General features: G+C 46.8%; 1 protein-coding gene and 1 long non-coding RNA gene across 2 annotated transcripts in view; one reads left to right on the top strand and one right to left on the bottom strand.

Moving 5' to 3' along the window:
* Positions 1-23018, bottom strand: part of LOC119396703 (protein argonaute-2) — a 71318-nt gene that overhangs the window by 29081 nt on the left and 19219 nt on the right. The gene's annotated exons all lie outside the window — the stretch shown is intronic.
* On the top strand, positions 15667-18988 carry LOC125759040 (uncharacterized). Its single transcript, XR_007416639.1, has 2 exons — positions 15667-16045; positions 17967-18988. It is a non-coding gene; the product is annotated as an uncharacterized LOC125759040 (long non-coding RNA).

Genomic DNA, 23018 nt, shown 5'->3' with positions numbered 1-23018 from the left:
TAGTTCACACGTAAGGCAGTGTACATGTTATTATTCATCGTTATGCCTACGAAATAGTCCTTATTCTCGCTTGAAGACGGACGTTTAGTCCGTATTTCACACGTATTCTCGATCCCAGACTTGAAAAAAGGAAAGGAAGGTTGAAGGAAGCTTTCAGAATACGCTGGGTCCCTCGAGGAGCTCCTTAAGATAAGGAGGCATGAAGGGCTCCTCACGTAAGGTAAGGAAATGGTCTGAGGTAAGGGGCGGTTCAGAATACGGGCCTTACTATTTCGGGAGGAGGGAAGAGATAGGTACAGCCTTATTCATCCATCCATCCGCATTAAATCATTATTTTCCTCTAGTTTGTGCCTGAAATGAAGGATTGTGTTTACCGATTTCAGCACCCAAACTTTCAGTTTGGCTGAAGATCTCGGCGGCAAAAATTTTGTTCAGTATCCCTTTAAAGGAACTTGTAACGCGAACTCGTTTCAATTTTGGAAGGAACAAGGAACGCGATTTCATTCCCCCTTTAGAGGAACGTACACAACACTGGTTTTTATTAAGATCTTTATTTCACACAGCGTAAATATATACATTCAGGTAGAGGGACAGTGAGCATGCGGGATTAGAAAAGAACACCAGAAAAAAGGAACTCGTTTAGTGAAACAGACGACAAACGCAGTATCATTGGTAGCACAAACACGGAAGTATTAGACAATTACTGATAAGTACAAGCACATGATTGTCCAGCGAACTTGAATAACATAAACCAAACAGAAGCAAAAGTACAGAAAAAAAAGCCGAACCCGCGCATCCTAAAATAAAGATTCAAACAGTTACATATTACGTGCATTAAAATGTTAAATGCGCGAATACAAATCATTACAAAAAGCATCGCGATCACATTTCGTAGGGAAGTAATCGGGAAGGCCATTTTAATGCGATGTAGTATAAAACAACGCAGATGAACTAACTGCCTGTGTTTGCATATTTCAGCAGGATATGCAGTTTTGCCGGTTGGAGATTGACATTTTATCACGTGAAGGTTGCAAAGGAGAAAAAAAATGACAAGGAGGCATTTTTTTAAAGAGTACGCCACAACTACCTCGTGAGAAACACAATCTCCTTTTTGTGCCGATGTATTGAGAGCATGCTTTTTCTTGAATCAGCAATCCTTCATATCTGTACAACTATATCCACAGTATCTGCGCATTATGTGAGAATTTTCGAAATCCTGCTGGCAGTTGCATTATCTACAATGCAAAGGATAGCCATTGCACCCTATCAAGAATAAACACGCGCCCTAAGACGGTGATTTATACAATGACCAGTATGGCCTTATTAGCATAGATCTGCCGCAGTCTGGCGGAATCCTATAGACAACGTGGCTGCGGCATATTAACATCGAACAGAGCATAGTTAAGAAGAACGCTTAACTGGCCGACAATGTATCTGGCAAAAAGCGACTACGTATCTTGCGAGATAGTTGTTGTTTCTGCTCAAATATCATTTCTTGTCTTCTCTTTCCGTGTTGCCGTTGTGCGAATGCTGATATTGGGAACAAGAAGCAATAAGGTCATGTCGTTACTGGTCTGCGCCTTCTGTGTCTCGACTGTCTCCGGCGTCGTAAAGCTGCAATTTCAATTACTCCAGCTACACTTTTACGGCATTGCCTCCTGAGCATCGCGGTTGAGAAAAAAAAATGTTGATCACATCGCCGGCAAAAACGGACATGCCAACAGAGCTTCAACAACACTGACATATCATATCCGAATGATGAAAGAAATGCAAATACAAAGAACTGCTATCACGCTATCCTGTTAGTGTCTCTAGTGCCACGAAGTGTGCTAATAGTTCCATGCTGAGAATTTTGAAAAAAAAAGCTAGCAATGCAATCAGTAGCTATTACACACTCATAATGATTGATAATGGATATTCTTATACAATTTTAGCCACGAAGAAGTGTTTACATGTTTACATTAAGGTTCACCAGAACAAACGAATTACACACGTAATAAGAATTATTCGTTTTGGAAAACTTCAAACATTCGCGCGTGAGGCGGATACACACTACGATGGGCGATACACGAATACACATTAAGAATGTACTGTGACGAATATATTGTTCTCCAATGTTTATTGGATACTAGATCAGCTCACCCTATTAGTCTGTTTCAATCTTGTTTTTATTGAATGTCGTGATAACAGTTCAATTTTCGGACAAGAAGATCAAGTTGCAGCACACTACATTGACTGACTCCTGAAATGCGGATTTGTATGATAATTAAGCTAAGCGCTTAAAATTATGCCTTCGCCGAAGTCGTAAAAATCTGTGGCCTCACAGCGACATCGTGCATGAAGGCCAGTGTGGCGTGGGCATCCGTACTTAAGTTTCGCGAATTTTCTGGCCTGATAAGGGTCTCCAACAAAAAGTGCCGTTTCACGGAATCTTAATCTAATAGTACAAGTGAAATTTTCTCTCGTTAGCGACCCTATAATAATAATATCTGGGGTTTAACGTCCCAAAACCACCATATGATTATGAGAGACGCCGTAGTGGAGGGCTCCGGAAATGTCGACCATCTGGGGTTCTTTAACGTGCACACGGGCCTCAAACATTTTCGCCTCCATCGAAAATGCAACCGCCGCGGCCGGGATTTGATCCCGCGACCTTCGGGTCAGCAGTCGAGCGCCATAACCACTAGACCACCGTGGCGGGGCGTTAGCGACCCTTTATCAATTCTCACCACACGTGCTCATGCATGCCAAGTGATTCGAACGCGTTCACTGTTAAAACATTGACTCAAAAAGATGTGAAATCGCGTCTGAATTGCCCACAAAAGCGAAAAAACTTGTCGCACAAGAGCTTCAGCAGGAGTAATCAGAAAGTGTTATATACACACAAGGCCAATATTAGCACGGCGGGCCTTCGAAAACGGACCAACTTGGATGAAAACAAACCGAAACAAATTACACTTAGCCACGGCATGAATGAAGGAAGGAATATTACTTTAAAGGGCGCGGTTCTCAGATAGACACAATAATAATGAGAACTAACAGCCACGGCATGTCACTCAAACCATGCTGCGGCTACTGTATATCCCGGATGTCGCTCACCATCAAATACCTCCGTATGTACAACCAGCAGTCTCGGTTGATGTCTGCAAGCTGCATCTTGCCGTCATCGCGTGGATGGCATGTCACCCTGTCCTTGACGACCCCCGTCACCCGCATGAAGTCATCCAGCTCGGAAATGTTGTTGAGGCTTTTCCTGATATTCAACACAGCCTGGTTTTCGTCGACGGATGTGGAGTTCTGCAATCTCGCCACGAGTCCAGGTGTAGAATGCACCAATTCGAGAGCTGCCGCGCAGTACTTGTGCCTCCTCGTTCCCATAACGAAGTGCGTCGCGCGCGTTACCAGAGAGTTGTTACGGCGCACGACCTCCGCTATAGTAAAAAATTCACCGCCGAGATCCACGCATTTGGTTAGGTGCAAACCCAGGAGTGTGTAGTTGCTGGATACAATTGGCGAGAGCTTCCGAACAAACGAGAGGGTTGACTCGTCGTCTTTTGGGTGGAAGTAGAACTCGCATAGTGTCCGGCTTGACTGCAAAGTGTCTGCCAGCATCTGGGTCTCGGTCTCGTCAAAGCGCAGGCCCCAGATGTGCAGTGAACGTATGGTTCTGTTGACAGACACCGCTTGCACCAGCGCCCTCTGTATCTTATGATCAGCCAACCAAATCGGGCAGTTATTGCGGAAGGTCAAATCTAGCGCCCTGAGCGCCATTGCACCGGCAATGCACTGCGCAATTAGGCGGCTGACCGTGACGGTAGATAGTTGCTTCTCCAACACCATGCAAAGCGACGTCATGTGACTGCACGACTGCATCTCACACGGCGCAGTAAGCACCGGTTCAAACCTCAGGAAAATGGTCGAGTCAACCTCGATGCAAGACAGCTGCTTGCACTCTGTCAGTGCAACTACGGTGTCCTCGAAGTCGTGGTGAGCACCGACGAAGAAGCGCTCCTGCACGCCGGTCTCCCGCATGGCCCGGAATATCTCGGTTACGTCCTCCCGTGGGAACTGGCTCACGTTGATCTTCTGGAGAGATGCGTTAGACGCGAGGGCCTTGAAGAAAGACCACCACTCATCCACGTCGTACCATGACAGGCTCAGCGTAAGCTCTTCAAGAGTCTTGTTCTCGGTGAGGGCGACCACCCAGGGACAAATACGACTGGACACGTAGCCGAAGCTCTCAGTGTAGATTACGCAAGTGTCAGCATCGTACTGCCGCGCAGGCTTGTAGGCACAGTTGACAAAGTTCAAACTTCTCAGGGTCCTGTTCTGAACGAGAAGCGCGGAGATGAGCTGTGTGTCCCCTATGTTAATATGGAAGTCGTTAAGGTTCAGCTCAGAGATGGTGTTGTTGAGGAACATCGGCTCGACGATCTCACAAACTTTGTCCTTAAGATCACAGTGTGCCGTCACGCTCAGTGCGCGCAGCGAGGAAGCCTTATGGAAGTAGGCGGAAATGTCGTCGCGCGATGACCAGAAATCATCCACTGCACTCGTGTTGAGCGACAGCGTCGTTATTGTCACGTTCTGCTTGAGTCCCCGAGCAACTTGGAACGCGTGATCCCATTTGAAGAACTGCTCGGTCATGATGAGCGTCCTCAGCGAGCGGGTGCTTGCCAGGAACTCCGAGAAGCGCTCGCTGGATGCATCGCCAAAATGCAAAATCCCGAGCTCGAGCTCTCGCAGTTGGGTCATATGTGGCAGGACAGCGACTAATCTATACGAAGAGGTCTTGTCTACGTAGCCGCACCCGTCCATGTCCAGCTTAACAAGGCTCGAGTTCTGGCGCAAGGCATCGCATATGAGTTGATCGTGAGCCTCGATTATGTGGGCATTCAGTTTGACCGAAACGATGCAGCGGTGCAGCGTCAGCAAGTGGTATAGGAGCGTGGCGGCCTGCTGCTTCTGTTCTGTCATCACGCTGGGAACTATCGCGCCGTACGTTTCGACGAGAGACAGTTGACCCGGAGAAAGCTCCCTCAATTCGAGACACACGTGCCAGAAGAATTCGTTCCACAGGGGAAGTTCTCTGAAGATGTCGCACAGCCGACCCTCGTCGCTCGTGCACGGTCTCTGGCAGTCTATGGCGGAACCGGAAAAGCAACCCTTGGCCGATGTCATGTCTTGCAAGGTTGGGCTTGGATTTCTTCGAGAACCCCCACAAGTCTCCGAAGGCTCATGCTTACGCTCGGGCATGGCGGTGGATACACGGGCTTAGGAGTCCTTTCACAGAGGGGATGCGATATGCGCACGGATAGTGAGCGTGGCGCCTCTTCGGAGGTACTGTACACACTGTAGCGTTGGCGTCGGTGTGTCAGTTTTCGGGAGTGAGCTGCCACCACGAGGCGCTGCTGCGTCGAACGCCCTGCGCATGCGCGGCTTTGCATTGTGGAGAGATCCTCGCCCCGCCCACCGTGCTTTCTACTGGCGCGGCACTAGCTTTTTCTCCCCCCCCCCCTTTTTTCACTCTCGCACACGAGGAAGCGCGAAGATTACAGCTTCGCATTGGGATGCCACCTGCAAAGCTTACGCGTAAACCGTGACTAATCATAACGTCTAAATGTTCATAGGTCCCCACACGAATCCGTTCTTTTGAGTGCCCTCAGCAACTTGTTTTCCTAACGCCTTGCCGAATGGGAGCTTGCAGCCGCCTAGGCATGCGCCCCAGCACATTATGTGTGAGAAGTATTTGCAAAAATGTCTGCAAGACGATTTCTTGCATGTTTTTTTTTTCTTTTTCAAGCAAGTACTTTACCTCAGACTTTTTTTCTCGCTCGTCGCGCTTTTGTCGCCCCCCAGTTCCAGTGAAACTGCGTCCCCGGAAAGACAGGTTCCTCGTCTGTAGTCACCAAGGCCAAGCAGGTGCGACCGCTTGCCGCTCTCCCGTCAGATGTTCCCAAAATCTGCGAGACGGCTATCCTGCAAGGTTTTTTTTTCAACAGGGGACTTTCGTTCATTCACTGTTTTCACGTTATTTTCGCTTTTGACGCTCCTAATTTCATTAATTCTATTGAGGGTACGGGAACGCCACAATTTATCTATTTTGTTTTCGATATAACTTTGTCCGGCCACCCGGAAACCGCGGGGGGACAAAGAGGGGGGGAGGGGGAGTATTGCGGATCACGTGACAGCGACGTCACTGATTAGTGAGTGGGCGCGACCTCCCCGTGCTCCCGTGCCTCCTCGGAGTAGACAAGTAGACGGGGACCTTTTCCCTGACAGGACAAACGATCCCCACGGTGGGGGAGACAAACAGATTTTCGGGCAGGTGTTTGGCGCAGTTCTCCTACTGCAGCAACCGTTTTGCAATCGCTTTGTGGTTTTGTTGGGCCGCAGCCACGGCAGCCGCGATGACCAAACTTAGCGAAGATGCTGTTTTTTTTTTCTCGATCGTCTGAGAACATGCGTCCGAGGACTGCTGAAATCGAGGGCAGTGTGAGAGGTGATTTTCAACCAGATGGCCCATAGAACGGTCACTCATACTAACTTTTTTTGTTGACTGGGGTGATTTTTATGAGCATTTTGACATTGCCACTCGGTCATGTTTAGAAAAAGGGAGCAAAATGTACTTTTCACCGTCGTATCACGCGGTGGTAAAGAACCTGCACCTGTTGCAACTAATCCCGTCTTTTTAGGGTTGCAGCTGTTGCTATAAGCTCCTTTGGGATGTTGCAAATGTGACTGACGTCCCCCTCCCGTTCCCCAAGAAAAAAAGATGCACAGCCCATAGAGCCTTTGTACTCCGGTTCAACTGTCCAGAAAAGAGGTGCCCCCTCGCTCTCGTGGAAGGGTAAAACTATTTAAAGTATACTTAAAAGCTAAACGTCCCTGTTTTCGATGTGACGAAGCACGGGCGTGCGATGGAGTGTTTTGAAAGCGCGATTCGTGCGGCCGGCCAGCGTAAACCTCGAAGCATAGGCCGTCACCATCGATGCTTGTATGCGTTCCTTCTTGTGATTTTGCCTACTATTTGTTGAGTAAACGATGACATTTGTGTCTGACGAGTGTTAGACAGCCCCTTGCGATGCGCGCATGTAAAACGTACGGTCGCCGAACTGCACGTGTTGCATTTAGTAATGCGGGGCAGTTCCGCGAGGTTTTCCGTGCTCTAGTTCAGCTTCGTTCGTAGGCGTTGCTCGGGCTGCATGAGTCATTGAGTAACTTTGTAACGTGCTAGCTTTGCACGTGATATCTTAGCTGTCACGTAGCGCAATAGAACGGCGGGGCGCGACTTTGCTTGCACGCACAGTGATGTTAAGGGCAACCGCAGTATAAGGGGAATAAATTTTAAAGTTCTCGCGGTCCGCGACGCATTTTACCAGGCATGAGGCGCTTCTTCCTATCTGTTCCTGCTTGCGAACTGCGCCGCTAGACGAACTGCGGTACGGTGGAAAAACAGCATCAGCGTAAGAATGAAAATTGCTGGATTTTTCGATGGCTTTCCGCCAAAGAAATGTAGGCTGCAGACTCGAGGTCACATTGCCGGCTGCCATTCGGTTCCATCAGCAGTGTAACAATATCAGTTAACTTGCGTGGAGCGTAAATTGACAGCGAACTAGCTACACGTACTTCATAAACGTGCCCGCAGGATCACTTTCTTTGCACGGCGTACACTAATGCAGCGTTCCCGCCTGTTTCCGAAGCATGGTCACGGCGGAAAACTGAAGAAACATTGTTCCAGGTGCGTGGTTCTTATATTTATTGGCACAGTTTACAACACAGCAACAGGCCCCCGAAACTGAGTGCCAGTTTCGGTTTAAAGGAACATGCGCGCTCGTAGCGGTTGCCGGGCATGCCAAGTTTGGCATAAGTCGCAGCGCTCTCCTCCGTTTGCCATTCGCTCAGCGATATCACGAGTTGGATCGCGCTCGGTTATCTCGCTCGGTTGGTGTGCCAAGTATGAATACTGGAAAGATAAGACATTTGGGGCGTGCAACGAACGGAAGCCGCAGGGAGACACGTCAAGGAGGTAAACCGAGTATTAGATTAAGATGGCTAAATCGGGGCATCACTTGTTTTGCGCGGCGCTGTGGTGTGTTAAACCAGGGATTTGCAGTTCCGCGAATGTTTTTCAGGTTTCCTAGTGACAACAGGTGATCACAAGTATTTGGGTCCATTATTTGAGCAGGTATTCATTTTGCATGAGTACATGAGTAAATCCAGTTCTATGCAAGCCTGACTGGACTGACATGAGCGCAGTGTCACTTAACTCGTCATGACGACAGCCTACCTGTTGCCGGCAAATTACGTTTAATGAAAGGCTTGAATGCGTGTTGGTTCGGTGACACAGTTTGTTGATCGTTTACTTTTGCTTTGTAGTTTAAATAATGTGAAGCAATTATAGGCTCCTTCCTGTTCCATGGAAATGCATGTAGCCGTTTGAAACTTTGTGGTCTTCTACTCCTAATATTGTCACCGAAATACATGTAATGCACTCACTGATGCTTTCAGAAATCGTTTTACCGGGAATATCACTGGAGCCAACGTTTCGACAAGCGGTCTTTTCTTTGTCAAGGCAGTGCTGCTGCCATCACGAAGACAAGTCAACATGCCGAAACATTGTCTTCAGTGGCATTCCCTTTTCAACAATTTCTCATCGCTTCAAGCTTTCCTCTTCCCCTGATATTCTGTCTTGTTTGGTACTCTACTTCTGTAAGAAAAAATATGTTCGCCGTCATAACAGACGTGATTGAGTCAAGTACAACGTGGCCTGCTCGTGATTGTTAATAATTCTCGCATTCATTCAGATATTCTGGGTTCAATGTTTGCTCAATATGTGCATATTTCGGTTGTCAATTAAAGCTGCTTTTGCAGATTGACACTTTCACACTGCGTGCATTTCTCTGTTTTTTAGTACGAAACATGCGATTAAAAAAAGATTTAAATTTTACTTGCGTTGATTGAGTTTTGTCTTTTTGAGAAATCGATCAGGTTTGGTTTGTGCACTTCACGACGCACGAAGAAAACTTAAAAAATGGCAAACTAAATTTAACGAATGGCCGCGTCGCCCGAGCGGCCAGCGGACCTGATAGATGGCACGAACACATTCCGCTTGCATGCTAAATGGGAAAGGAGGGCTTCCGCGGCCACTTCCTTCTCTCGGTTTCGCGCCCTTTCTCTCTATATGTGGACCTCACCAGTGACGTCATGAAAGGTATGTTTTGTTTGTGAATTATTTCTGGTAGACACCCGGCAGCCGCGAGTGGTGTAAGCGGCGCTGCCGCAGCGTATCAGCATGCGAGAGCGCGTCATATGGGAGGTATAGGGAGTTTCCGCCCCCTGAGAGCAATTTATACGCGACATTGAGAAGCACCGCTAACAACCTGGCACGGCTCCGCTCATGAGTCGGCTGCTGCGCGGAGCACACCAGTAGTTTCGTTCACTCCCACACCGCGGGGCGCCACCAGCTCAGTGCACGTAAAGTCCCTGATTTAAGTGCACGTATTGGATGGACGGATGCTATGAGTGTCCCCTTTATAACGGGGCGGTGACATGTCTGCCACCAGGCTCGAAGAAAAAAAAAAGAAAAACCTTCATTGTTTCATGTTGGCCTAATACCTTATCTCCATTGATTAAATCTACGTTATTATAGCAAAAAAATATAAATTCACGGCCCATCTCTCTGCCTCCTAAGGCAGAATGACCTTATTTTTCCCCATTATTTATTTTTGTACTTTATCTCTATTTTTCTGCCACCATTACTCTAACCGTCTCTTACTTATTTCTATCGCGGACGTGTTCAGCTTTCCATTGCTGTCCCTAAAACCCAAGGCTTCCTGTAGACTCGTGCCCACACGTATACCTGGGTGAATATCGCCACATTCAATCAGTACACGTTCCATCATTTCCTTAGTTCCCCCGCAGCATGTACATTGTTCTTCTTCGTTACTGAATCTCGCTTTATAACTACGCGTTCTAAGGCAGCTCGATCTTGCTTCAAACAGTAAAGCGCTTCCCCTTGAATTATCATAAAACCTTTCCCTCCTTATTTCGTTTTTTCCCTTTCGGTAGTTACTCAGAGCCGGCTTCTTTTCCATCGCTGCCATCCAATAAGTCCTCTCCGCCTCTCTGACCTTTCGCTTAATGCTCCTTGTTGCCACATCGCCCGCACTGCTAGCCGTATATTTACTGATGAGCCTCCTAGTTCACTTTCTCCACTGCGTGTCAACGTTTCTTCTATACAAATACCTGAAAACCTTCTCTGCCCATCTACTCTTCTTCATTTTCCTCAGCCTTTCTTCGAATCTCATTTTGCTCTGAGCTTCCAAAGCCTGTCCATCCCATATCACCCTTTACAGCCTCATTTGTCGTCTTCCCGTGAGCGCCCAACGCGAGGCGGCCCACCGTCCTTTGATTTACATCCATTCCTGATTGTACCTCTGACTTCATGCACACCACTGAGTTCCCAAATGTAAGCCCCGGGACCATCACACCCTTCCACAGCCCTCGAAGCACCTCGTACCTATTGTATCCCCATAAAGCTCTGTGCTTCATAATTGCAGCATTCCTCTTTCTATTTGCTACCGATGCTTTCTCTTGTACCTCCATATATCTATCCCCCTCATTTACCCATACTCCGAGGTACTTGTACTCGCTTACCCTCGGTATTTATTCTGGACACATAACCGTATTCTGGACACATAACCAACGCCTCTGGCGGCCGCGGCGCGAAGTTAGAGCCTTTTCAATGGAACGAACGAGTTTTTCGCTAATAACTAAGCGTAGAGGGCGAATGGGGGAAAAACGCAGACCGCAGAGCGCTTCTGGGAACCGAAACGCACAAGAAGATTGCAGCGATCATGTCGTAGTAAGCTTTAATTTCGTTCCCAGATGAGTTAAAGATCGTACAATGGGAGTCTACGGAAACGACGAAAATTTTGACCTGTTTTTCAAGAGAAAGACGCTCACTGTGATAAAATAGTTATGTCAATGGTCAGTAAGGCACATGTAGTGCTGTAAGCACATGTAGACACTCAGCTTTCGATTATAGGTATTCTTAACTTGCCGCAATTGGCGTTACATTGTTCCCTAACGCATTTTTTGAAACACGGTCCTTCGATTGCATGTGGCATACTGATAAGCCCTTGCGTATCAGACGCGAAACGTCGGTAATTGTCATTCTTAAAGTCGTTCCTGTTCCATCATTGTTTAGCAGGACTATGGCCACGCAGGTTTCTGAAGTTAATGGAGTGCGAAGGCTCCCGATGTTGCATTCCGAGAACTGTTCACTTACTATACACCAGAGCACGCCTGTCTCGCACCCAGGCTGCTGGCGAGCCGAGTGGATACTCTCGCACCCAGACGCCGGGCTGACCGGGCTGCCGAGGCGCGCGCGGGCTGCACCAAGTAAACAGGGCAAGCTGCAGTTCTGAGGCTTTAAAGTGCGAACAAGTACCCGTTGACGCCGTTTCAGCGTGTAAGAGCTCATCTGGGCACTACTGCGTTGTCTTTGGATGCCAAAACAAGCAGCGCAACAAGAGGATATTAGCGTTGTCTGCGACGATTACGACGCGCCACGGAAATAGTGCCGGTGTGGTGTTTTCAGCTTCGCCGCGAGTGGATAACTGTGATTCAAGCAAAAAAACTAGGAGCCGAGTGAAAATGCGCGAGTAAGTACACTAATTGCGTGTATTCTGCAGTGTGATGCCCACCTATTTCAATATGTGAACGTAATTTGCGTGACACGCAGCTGGGTTGAAGGCAGGCGCGAGCTTTGTGTGGGGGTGCACTTCATACCTTTGAGCGTTTCCTTTGACGAAAGTCTCGTGCAAGGTAGTGCTTTGAAGCCCAAGCAATCAGCATGTTTTGCCACTTTAACGTAGTATTAAGCTTTAGTGATTTGATGGCATCCACGCCTTCGGGACTTCGTCTTCAAAAGGTAATAAATGGCATGGTGCTCCTCAACAGCTGGTCAGAATTTCGTGCTTTCATTGCAGTGTTTGATGTCCCCAAATTTATTTGGACACGAGGCATCCAGCTGCACATAATACATATATTGGTACGTAAGTAAACAGTACTCGCGCCAGTGTCCTTTACGTCGCAGGCGTAGCTAACCGACTTAACTAAGAGTAGCACACTTTCGCTTGTAAAGCATCATCGTTACAAGAATAAAATCGCGCAGGTAGCTTCCAAATGGGATCGCTGAACGATACTGCAGGTTATACTCTCTGATAGCACGCTTTTGTGAGCAAGACGCATTTTTGTAAGAGCGCTCGTGAAACAAAAATTACGTTCCGCGAAACTACCCGTAAAGCGTACTCTAATTATTACGCGATGCATGCTGAAATGATCACATTCCACAAAACTTTGTGCACAACTTGTAATATGGCGCAACAAAACATCGTTTCACTCTTTCGCGAGCTGCACTGCAATTACGATTCACGCGTACCACAGCGAGAACGTTTTTTTACAAATGTAACAGCGTACGTGTCTGACGAGGTTGCTTCCGCAGCCCACTCAGCACGTACTGTATACATTGTGGACTTGCATGAGCAAGATGTTCTTGATGTTCCAATAAAATCAGCGAAAATGTCCAGGCTAGAAAAGACGCGAAACACGCTCTCCGACGGGCTGAGTTTCGGGAGTTTCACGTTTGCTCTGTGTAGCGTCTGCTGTTGTGGCAGCCCGCGCACGGCCACCTGGATCGGGGCGCGCGGCGGTGTTGCTCCGGCCGTTCCATTCGGCGCGCGCCCCTTTGAAAAGCTGTAATTGAGGTAGTTCAGACGCGCGCCGCGACGCGGCGCTCTCCTCCTACCCCCTTGCGAATGATGCCGCGCTGACCGCGCCGTAGACAGCCGCAGATGTGTTTGGAAAAATGCACACTGGACATCGTGCACGTGGTGACCGGAATCAAGGTACGCTATTATGTAATGTTAATCGGGCTTTACACAGTGAGTGTTCTCTGTAGCATGTTACAATCGAGATAGAGCCAAGCAGCGTGCTTAAGAGACTTCGTGTGGCGCGGCGCGTTCATGTGCCATGTGACCACGGCCGCTACATAAGTGCCATGACACATGTATTGTGCCGAGTACGTGATTTTCCGTGCTTCTCATTCTTTGTTTTGGCAATCGTTTCTCCCACGGCCGCCTGGACCGGCGCGCGCCATGCTTCTTTCTAAAGGAAATACATTTTGTCGTCGTCGGCACTGCATAGCTATCTTCTGCGGTCGAGCGCTGTCTTAAGAGCATCACGTTGCTGGAAAACAATTGCGGTAATGATAGTGCTGTAGTCGTTTTCTCCTTGCCGATGATAGGCAACATTTTGATATGGGCACGTCTCTTTGCATTCTGAAGTTCCCACGATACGACAGTGATGTGAATGCGACGTTCTTATTTAAGCGCAGGCCGCATGTAGGCGAATTTGAACGCGGAAGCGATGAGTGACGCTTGTCGCCTGCGAATTAGCTAAGGGTCGGTCGCGCAATGGCCACTTTCTCTCGTTTTGGTATCGAATTGTCGTTTTAACGCGACAGCATGAAAGAGCCCGTTTCCCAAGCAACATTTTATCCTTGGCAAAATGTCGGCCTGACGTCGCTGGCCAACTGCACTGTCGTTGGCTCAACCTTGGCAACCAATCTAGGGCCGGTCTTGGGGATTGACATTGGCCTCATGTGGGCCTGCGTCGGCACCCGATGTAGGCCCGTCCACCGTGGCCGACGATGCCGAGTGCATGCCGCTCGCGGGTTGACCAAGGCCCGACGTTACATAAGCGTCGATTTACCGACGGCCGTAGGTCGGTTGCGGACGTTTCTCGCTAGTATTGCTCTGCTTTTTTTTTCTTATTTTTTGTGCGTGTTCTAACAAAACGCATCAATTGTTTTTCTGGTGTGTTGGTGCGTGTCGTATTTAATGTGAACGGGCAGTTTATAGAGGCGTTTAACTCTATCTGAATTAATTACGGGCAGAGTGCACATGTAAGACGGAAATAAACGCCTCTAACGGTCTGCACTAATTAACGTGTTAATACGTAACACACAATAAAAGAAAGACGTGAATATAAGTTTTCTCTCTTTAGATGTTTCACATTGTCATACCACATTGACTTCAGGCAAGTAATTTGTTTTTTAGTCTGCGTTCCACGAGGTTACGCCTGTTAGCTGTAGCTGCGACTTTTTCACAATAAAAAAAGACGTGAATATACGTTTTCTCTCTTTAGATGTTTCACATTGTCATACCACATTGACTTCAGGCAAGTAATTTGTTTTTTAGTCTGCGTTCCACGAGGTTACGCCTGTTAGCTGTAGCTGCGACTTTTTCACAATAAAAAAAGACGTGAATATACGTTTTCTCTCTTTAGATGTTTCACATTGTCATACCACATTGACTTCAGGCAAGTAATTTGTTTTTAGTCTGCGTACCACGAGGTTACGCCTGTTAGCTGTAGCTGCGAGTTTTTCACTCGCTTGCCTCATTTACCGTGTTTTTCAGAAACGTGCCGTACTGCTGCGTGCCTTACTGTAAGTCAACACCAAGAAAGATTACGTTGCCTCGACACCAAAGTGGCATTCCTTCCAGCAGGTAAAGCTCGCGCACTCAAGGCCGCAGCATCCCAAGGGAAATCCGCCAACCTCCTTTAAGGAACCAACCTTCGGATCGTTTCCCCTATTCTGGAAGCACTCAGAAAAAAAAGAGGTTTTTAATAAATCTCGTGCTTTCCTTCGCATGTATACTTTTTACTGATATGCTGCACTTAAGAACACCAAAACAATTTTCTTGAAATGTTACTCGCGGGTGTTTTCGCTTCGGTCACCATCATCACGACAAGGACTGGCGCGCACACACAAAAAAATAAAGAATATAGCGATAGCCGCCATTCATCCTTTTATGTGCTTTTTGTGAGTGTGGGGGAAGTGCTATGCTAACTCACGGTTACTCTACAGCGATATCTTCAAGGCGCCGCAAACCTTCCCGCATAGAGCGCAAAGGAATGGAGGGGTAGTAGGCGCGCGCCGCGGTGCGGCGAAAGGAGCGGTCACGCCCCTTTCTGCAATTACGCCTCCTCCGTCCGAATGGGACGGCCGGAGCAACACCGCCGCGCATAGAGTTTCCTAAAATTAACTAGAGGGGACTCTGGCGCTGCGATCGTTCAGCTACCATGGGAATGATGGGTAGTACACAAATTTGCCTAGTCTTCGTGCTTGCGGCTTCAAACGTACTTGTGGCTTTGTTTATTGTGTGTTTTGGCTTTTGTTTCGGATAAAAGAATAGACCGTTGTGAACTTCGTGACCAGGTTTGAATAGCTGAGCCTAAAGAAGTTAAAGTGGCGAAGTGAAACTGCTGACTTTTGCTGAACTTCGTTTTGCGACAAAGCGGATGCAGCCGACGCGGAGCCAAACGGAGCCGAAAGTACGAAGTTTAGACAAATTTGTGTACTACCCATCATTCCCATGCTGGCTGAAGCGTCATGCGTTGCAGCTCCCATAGACACTAGCGCCAGAGTTCCCTCTAGTAAGTATTGTAGGAAACTCTATGCCGCCGCGCGCCCCGATCCAGGTGGCCGTGGCCCGCGCATGTTGTTTCGTCGCGTGTGCGATAGATGGCGCGACGCGCGATGCCAATATGGCGATGCGCATGGAATTCTCTGTGTTCTGGTTAAAACACATGCGTTTCGCCGGAGTCTGGGCTCTCTCGCGAACAATAGATGACGTCACTACTACGTCACTCACGTGTGACGTCACTTGAAGACTTTTTTTCCCTAAGTTAGTTTTGACTTTTCCCCGTGTCGCCACGGAGTGCCTAGTATGTCACGTGCTTCATGAATTTCGTCCCTAATGTCCTAGTGTCATCTTCACCTCCGCCGGCGCTGTCTCCGCGCACGTGTCACGAAGTGTCGTCGGTGTCGTCAAGTAGCCGCAAAAGTCAATACTCCCATGAAATGCGACGTTTGTGGCGTTGGCCTGTCTTCACTGGAAAAAAGTGGAGCACCACATCGCAGCGCACAAATTCGCCGCCGACTACGTGCAGCAGGCGTTCCACAAAGATAAAGGTGAGTACCCATCCTGTTTTCAGTTTATAGTTGTTGGAAAAGACAGTGTCAGTGCATTTTTATCATCTTTTGTGGTGAGGCTGTACAGCACATGACCGCTTCCACGTGCATTCACTGTGCCAGCTAGTTATAATTCGCATGTGCTTGTCGCGTAGAAAAAAAAAAAGAAAACAAGTATGCACAGAGGCACTAATTTTCACAATTTGCTCGATCACACTGAAAGTACTGCCGCTTGCGTCGCTTTTTTGTTTTCCCTCTAAAAACAAAGCAGAGCAAATATGTCCGGTGGATACATGATGTGTTGAAACAGGTGAGCGCACAAGACAGGGACAGTGAAAACGACACATAGAGCGCTACTTCCAACTAACATTTAATGCGCTACACTCATCACGTGGTAACATCGAGTGCTTCAGAACAAGACTATCAAAAAAAATTTAATTTTTTTTCTTCCTTACGCTTTTTTTTTCTTGCTAAATATTACAGGCGGTAACGTGCCCATGGAAACAGGGCGACAAAGCGAAAAAACCCTTGATACCATACAGAAGTTTTTGACCGAGCTCATGAATGCGTTATCAACGGCAAAAACGGCTGTGTGATAAATGCGACATGAGATGAACATGGGTTTTAACAAAAAGCGGGTCATCCAAATGAAGGAACAATGATGCGGCTGAACAAAGGAGGCTGTAAAAAGGTATTAAAAATGGCCTTGAAAAGGTTAATACTTAAAAAGTGAGAACAACAATAAAAGTTTTGCAAAAACGCAGACTCTTTCTTCGTGAGTGACACAGAGGGCATGCTGACACAGCTGGGTCCGAGCTGTTCTGCACATGATGCATCATATATTTCTCGAGCTATGACAGCCTGGTCAAGAAAGGGGGTACAACCGCAAGCTGCACAGTGTAAGGCCATGTTGCCGTCAGACTTTTAAATTGTTGGCGTGTTCACGCAAGCGATCGTTAATACATTGGCCAGTTTAGCCGATGTAAACACATCCACAAGAGAGCGGAATCTTATACACGATGCCGCATTTGCAAGACAAAAACCGCGTGGTGTGCTTCTTGCAGTATGTCAGGCCTTTCACTGTTCACGTTTACACGCTTGCACAGGCCTCCAAAGTTTGTTGTGGGCGGTAAACACTACACTGACTCCTGTGCACCCTGCAGCCTTCTTAATCCTATGTGACACTTGGTGCACGTATGGGATAACAGCAGTTTTTGTCCCATCTCTGTTTTTTGGAGGCACATTACTGGTTTTCTTGAGTCTGTGCAACAAGGTCTCCGCAAGGTCACGCAAAACTCTGGAAAACGTGTGCTCTCGAAGAAAGATTTTGTGTTTTTGCAAAACCTGTTGACTTTTATTGTTCTTACTTTTTAAGTTTTAACCTTTTAAAGGCTTTTTTTAATACCTTTTGATGACCTCCGCTGTTAAGCCGTATACTTTGTTTCTTCATTTGTATGACCCATTTTTGTTAAAACCAATGTTCATCTCATGTCACATTTATCACCCAGTCGTTTTTGCCGTTGATAGCACATTCGTAAGCTCGGTCAAAAACTTATGCTTCAGAAGTTTTTCAGAAAGAATATTAGTGCACTGAATGAGATGAAGGGTAACTGAAGGACTTAATTTATTTTGTGAAGCAGAGAGAGTGAGGGAGCAAAATAAAACATTTAACATTAATCTATCAGGGGCGTAGCCAGAAATTTTTTTTTGGGGGGGTTCAACCATACTTTATGTATGTTCGTGCGTGTGTTTGTATGTGTGCGTGCCTATATACGCAAGCAAAATTGAAAAAATTTCGGGGGGGGTTTGAACCCCCCAACCCCCCCCTTGGCTACGCCCCTGTAATCTATGTCTAAGGCCTTTGAACTATTTTCGTTGGTTTAATGTCTCTCTCTGATACTATGTTGTATTTGTATTACAGAATTCAGTGAATGGAAAGCTCAGGAAGAGGCGAACTGCTGGTTTGTTCTTCACACGGCTCCCAAAAAGCTGGCCAGTGGGGAAACGAGGAGCCACTACTACTCTAATAGATCAGGAGTGGCTAGGCCAAAGGAAGGTCATGGTAATCGTCGAGAAAAAAAGTCAGGGTACCTGCAAGTCCGGTAAGATATGTCTCATTTATTACTGTGACGAAGAAGGAGAACACTCAGAGCCCGGCACCTGAAGGTATCACCATAAATGTAAAGCACCAAAGAAAGCATTATGGCCATAAAGCAGAAATTCAGCACTTGAGGATGAGTGACAAAGAAAAGGCCAACGGGGTTAACCAACGTAGCAGAGGACCTGGAGCGTGGTGTGCCCATGAAAACCATATTGAATAATATAAGAACATCTGTTGGGGGCATGTAAGCTGAGGCCAGCACATTTGGCAGAACGCATAACTCTGCATAACATCAAACGGCAGTTTCACATTGCTGCTCCTGAACAGTGTCACACCAATGATGTTGTCAGTGTAGATATGTGGGTGAAAGCAATGTAAGACAAAGGTGAAACACTTGTCTGTCTGTATAAGGCACAAGGTGCAGTGGACCCAACTGGTACTTTTGTTGCAACAGATTTTGCCCTTGCTTTGATGACAGAGCCACAAAAAGAGCTGTTAGAAGAATTGGGCACGGGCACTGTGTGTCTTGACTCAACACATGGAACTACAGGGTAACAGTTTGAGCTGACCACTCTTCTAGTGCTAGATGAAGTGGGATAAGGTATACCTATAGCCTATTTCATCTGCAACAGGATGAATGAGGAAAACTTGGCAGCTTTTTCAGGTCTCTTGAGTGTGCCATCAACGAAAAAGTGGCTGCTAAGACATTTATGTCTGATGACGCCTCACAATTTTACAAGGCATGGTCGTCAGTTATGGGTGTCCCTCAGCAGAAACTTCTCTGCACCTGGCATGTGGATAGGAATTGGCAGAAGAAGATACATGAGTTTGTAGAAAAACAACTGAGGCCAGACGTGTACCACAACGTGCGACTCCTTTTAGAGTTCCTTGACCAGCAAGAATTTGAAAAGTATCTGTATCTTCAATCATTCCTTGACACTGAGGAAGAAAAACTGAGGGATTTTCTGAAGTACTTCAAGGACAACTATGCAGTTAGACCTCAAGAGCGGGCCTGCTGCTTTAGGACGAGGGCAGGTATCAACACCAACATGCACCTTGAGAGCATGCACAGGACGATGAAGCACAGCATGCTGGAGGGAAAGAAGAATAAGCGTGTTGATAAACTAATTTCTGCACTCATGGACTTGACATATCATTTTTTGATGAAGAGGGCAATCCAGATGATCAAAGGGCAAGAAGTTGAGTGCAGTTGAAAGGTACCACAGATCTGGCACTGAAATGGCAGGTTGTGCCAAATTAAACGAAGACAGCACGTGGACTGTGCCATCTCAGTCTACTAAAGGGCACTCTTATACAGTGACAAAAGTCGGGGATGCTGCTTGCTGTCCCTTGAGATGCAATGAATGTGCAGTGTGTGCGCACCTGATACACTTCAAAGTGTGCAAGCACATTCACTGTGTGGTCATTGCTAACACATTGTCAAGCACTGACAATAACGACTATGAGAGCCCACCTGAAACAGTAACTGAAACGAGTCGGGCATTGCACATAGTGCAAAGCATTGCAAAGGTGGAGGCGGCCACAACAGTGCCGAGCCAAAAGTCATGGATCGATCTCGGCCGCGGCGGTCACATTTCGATGGAGGCGAAATGGTAGAAGCCCGTGTACGTACGATGGCAGTGCACGTTAAAGAACACCAGATGGTCTATAGAACACCAGATGGTCAAAATTTCCGGAGCCCTCGACTACAGCGTGCCTTTACCTACCTCGTGGTTTTGGCACGTAAAACCCCAGAAATTATTATTATTATTGCCAATGATGACCACATGCCTCAACAAATATGAAAAGTACTATGTGTTGATGTTGGCACTGGACCGAGGTTTCCACTAAATATAAAATTTAAGTCACTGATATGTCTCATCTGCTGTATCTGACACAACTGCTGCTGTAATTAATAATTGACTGGAATGCAAAGTGTTCGATTGGTGAATGTGCTGACCTGCCCATTTCTCACTTATGATTTCTCATTTCAGATATTGTATTACTGATTGTAGAGGTGTTAAATGACATTGATTTCCCAAAGCTATGGAGGAACCAAACCAGCATTTTAATAAAGCCTTATTGTCAAAGCTTAACCTGGTTGTGTCTTCCTGTGTTGATAATGCATACTTGTGCACGCGGTTTCTGCACTACATTCATTACAGTAATGCAATGCAGTTTCATTCAAGCCACGAGGACAGAGTCAGAATCGATTTAGATCTGTTTCTTTCTTTATGAATGCTTAGATTATTATTGTTGTTGTTATTATTATTATTATTATTGCAGCGGTATTTGCACACGTTTTCTGGCTACGGCGCGAATCCTTTATTACAGAGGAGAGCTCGATCAACATCGACATCGTCTGCAATGGCGGATTGTTTATTTGCAATTTGCAGCGTTTGCGCGATGTAAATTGTTCTTTCGCTAGTTTCTTGTACGCGGTAATGTTAACATTAACGCTCGCTATCGAGTTTAGGGTATGTTTTCTCACACGTGAAGGTGTGGTGCCTTTTTCACCCGTGGATATTCGTACTCGACTCCGCTCGCCTACCACAGCAGGTGAGGTCATTGGTAAGATACACGTTCCGATGCAACTTCCAATTCAACATTGTGCTTTGTCTGAGTGTCATGCTCTGCGCTTTCGACTCTGATCGTTAACTTGCGCTAGATGTGGTATCGAGCCAGTCGAGCTCTGAAAATTCATTTCCGATGATCGGGACACGATCTTGAACGTGCATGAACGCGCGGGTACCACACAAAATATAAGCTAAAGCTGTGCAGCAAATTCAGATGTACTAGGTATTGCCGCGAACAAATATTGCTTTGCTAATGGGCGTCGATGACTGCCCAGCCCCCCCCCCTCTTTTTTTTTTTGTACATACATGTAAACCGTGATTTCAATTTGACAGCTTTGCTTTGAAGGCGCTTTTAGTGCTATAATGGAAGCGATAGCTTGCTTTTGATGACCTCTGCGCTGTCAGTGCATCAGGACATTGCATTATTGATAAGACAGAATTGTTCACGTCCAACACCCCTCGCAACGTAAAGCTTTTGAAAATTCTTGCGCTACACTTGCTCGTTTTCACGAAAGGGGGTGGTTTTGGAAGAGTTCAAGCACCCTTGACCTAAAGACGCTGATTTTCTTCTTAGGCTGTTGCTAGGGTTACGTCCAGACGTAACTGTAGTCACCGCTATCGTTACGTCCAGACTAAAGTCCCTAGATTTTTCCCTGTTGAAGAGCAGGGAAAATCTAGGGACTCTAGTCATGTGGCTTTCCACAAACGTGAGTACATTATTTTCCTGTTGCTCAGTGAAGGCCCTCTGCGCCCTTCGGGCGCGGCAACCTAATCGTGGCTTCGCCCTCGCTTCGCGAGTGCGGCCATTTCGCTAACGCTCAATGGCCGGTTGGCAGGATCACGGTCACGCGCTACTGGCCGCTGTCGCGGCCACGCGCTGTTTAGCCCGCGCAGCCTGCCCCTTCGGGGCAGGCGGAGGTGTACGTAACCCAAGAGCCGCGTCGCGCTTCTCTGGCAACAAACTTCAGCAACACCTGAGACAAAAAAAAAAAAAAAAAAGTTGCAGCAGCGAGGTTCGAACCAACGTCCTCGCCGTTCCGAGCACGACACGCTAGCCGCTGCGCCGCTGAGGCCAATCGGTTCGGAAGGTCTAACGGGCTGTATTTGTATTGCCACACTGGACGTAACTTTTAAGACTCGTTATTCTTACGTCCAGACGTAACTGCAACGGCTCGTACCGTTACGTCTAGACGTAACGCTAGACACTCCCTTCTTCTTATCAGTGCTAGAGTTACTGACTACGCTACCTAAAGGTAGCATATGCAGTAACTAATCAGTGCCTGCCAGCAGCGCACCAATTGAGGGTGTGTTCTGTATAACTTCGTGCAAAAAAAAAGAAAAAACAGAATTAAACGCACAGTAGAACTTGCTACAACTGAGCTGCAAGTCGGGTTGAACTTTCAATTCAAGTGCGAGCTTTCATTCGACTACATTAAACCCTTTCAGACGCGATCTATGAAGAACTGCCTGTAATTCGTCAGAGTTGCACATTATCTCAAGGGACTCGACGTTGCAACAAAAATATTGTCATGTATGTGCTTTATAGTAACTAATCTTGATTAAACTGCAATTGCATTGAACCTGAAGTCATTCATGTTCTGCTTTTGCAAAAAATAGATGAAATCTCAGGCTAGAATATAGTACTAATTTTTCTTTTTTTGGTTATGATCATTTCAAGCAAAGATAAATTATACTTTTTAGGTGACTTGGAAAAGCGGAACATCAAACATGGTAGTGCCTTCTGCTAATTGACTATATTTAACAGTACACTGCAAATGACGTTGAAAACAGATCTATACACAGGAGGTCAATTTATCCAACTTCTTAAAGTATCTTGTTCTTCTTAGCCACTAGTCAACACCGACTAGCAAAAACATGTGATGTAGGACAGTTGTATATCAAAGCGTCTCAAACCGTTATAGAAAGAATGGTCTGCTGCTAAAGCTGCAGCAAGACAGAGTACGACTGCGAAACTGCAGTCGTAACGTGGCCGCCGCTTTAGGTACCCGGTTGATTCATCCACGGCTTGGATGGTAGACCATACTTAGAAACTAACTCGGATTGATACCGTGATCACATGGTGCACTGCTGATCGCAATTAGGCCCAATCAGGGTGAAATTTCTCAACCCGTGAATTGACTCGTTCTGCAACTTGCATACCCCCAGTAAATACTACGTAGACGACAATTCTACCCCGTCAGGTTCCTATCGTGATCCAATTGACCAGTATGACCCAATAACTATATTTGTCTGGTGAGGCAACTTTTTGGATAACAGGTCTTACTAGAAAAGAAAA

This window comes from Rhipicephalus sanguineus, chromosome 6, assembly GCF_013339695.2.
Source record: "Rhipicephalus sanguineus isolate Rsan-2018 chromosome 6, BIME_Rsan_1.4, whole genome shotgun sequence".
NCBI classification, from domain to species: domain Eukaryota; kingdom Metazoa; phylum Arthropoda; class Arachnida; order Ixodida; family Ixodidae; genus Rhipicephalus; species Rhipicephalus sanguineus.
The sequence above is the reverse complement of the archived record's forward strand: the minus strand, read 5'-3'. Positions and strand labels throughout refer to the sequence as shown.